Below are 1,604 nucleotides of genomic sequence, written 5' to 3'. Positions count from 1 at the left end.
TTCCAGCTTTTGAAATCTGCATTCAACAACATCCAGACAGATTTGTTCCGTCTCAAACTTGTCTTAAATGCCAACAAAACCAAAGGGATGCCTTTTTCAAACAGGAAGTCAGTCCCAGCAGTTCTTCCTCTGATTTTATCCTCAAATGGTGTCCCCATTGAGTTTGTTGATTCCTATAAATATTTCAGTATCTTGGTCGACTCGCATCTCTCTTTTAAGTTCCCTATGGAAAACCTAATAAAGAAATTGAAAGTTAAACTGGGTTTCTTTTTCAGAAACAGATCCTGTCTAACTTTGAATGCTAGGAAATGCCTTGTATCTGTGACTTTCCTTCCCTCCATTGATTACGGTGACATTATTTACATGAAGGCTCCTACAAGCACCCTGCAGATGTTGGATGCTGTCTATCATGGTGCATTAAGATTCATTACGGGCTCTGATTATCGTACCCATCACTGCACCCTGTATTCACTGGTTAACTGGACATCAATAACTTCCCGCAGACTCTCTCAATGGTACATTTTCATCTTTAAATCGCTTTTTGGTCTGCTGCCTTCATACATCTCGTACATGTTTCTGCGTGAGTGCAGCTACAGTATGTGCTCTCAGGACATTATTACCTGCAGTGTTCCCTCAGTGTAGACTGAACTTGTCAAAAGGGCCTTCTCCTACTCCGCCTCTGTTTCCTGGAATATCTTACAAAAAGACCTGAAGCTCTCGACCTTGACTTCTCTAAGTGGCTTTAAGAATCAGTTGGACTCCTGGCAAGGACCAATGCAGACATGTTCCTGTTTTTAGTTTTTTTTACATTCGTCTTATAATCTATCTGTTTTTGTTACTTTTTTCCCATCTTATTTGTTACCAAAAAAAATTGTATGCCTTTTTATAACTGTCTATTGTTGTCGCTGTTGTCCATTGTTGTCATCATTCTTTGTTGAAATCAGTTCTCTCTTGTAAATGAGTTCTCAAGGCTCATTGGAATGTACATGTCTAAATAAAGGTTGAATGAATGAAAAAATACCTTTGCCTCCCCTCATTCTTGTTATGGGTCATGAGCCAGACCTGTGACAAGTGGGGGCTCATTAAAAGCTAAGTTAATGTTTGTTGTCTTAGTTATGGTGTACTTTGATGCTTTTTGACATTTTGGTTAGTATTGTTTTCTCTTTGGCTTATTGATAATTTTGGTTTGGTTGTAGTTTGACTACTTTGACTGTTTGGAAGTTAAGTTTGACTTAGTAGTTTTGTTTAATTTGTGAAGTTAGGTATTGGTTTTGTTTGCCAAATCTTTGTTGAGGGAATGTTTTGGTTGGGTCATTTGGGCTGGAGAAAGTGGTGAGCATGTGTTCCCTTTGTTCGGTTAGCATTTAGCTATTTGGTTTTGTAACTCACATTTGGTCTTTGCTGGGTTTGTGTTCAGGTGGGAGTCCTCCCCTTTGTGAGGTTAATCAGCGAGTGTCAATATGATGCTCATGGTGATTTAGTTTTAGGTGGCAATGAACGAGGGTAGAGCTTTCCTGTTCCTTTTTCCCTAACATCGGCTCTGGAGCACCTCCATGGATGGGGAGGGTATATATACCAGATATATATATATATATATATATATA

This window comes from Nematolebias whitei, chromosome 8 (genome assembly GCF_014905685.2).
Source record: "Nematolebias whitei isolate Nwh7 chromosome 8, NemWhi1, whole genome shotgun sequence".
Classification (NCBI taxonomy): Eukaryota; Metazoa; Chordata; class Actinopteri; order Cyprinodontiformes; family Rivulidae; genus Nematolebias; species Nematolebias whitei.
This window is presented reverse-complemented; position numbering follows the sequence as displayed.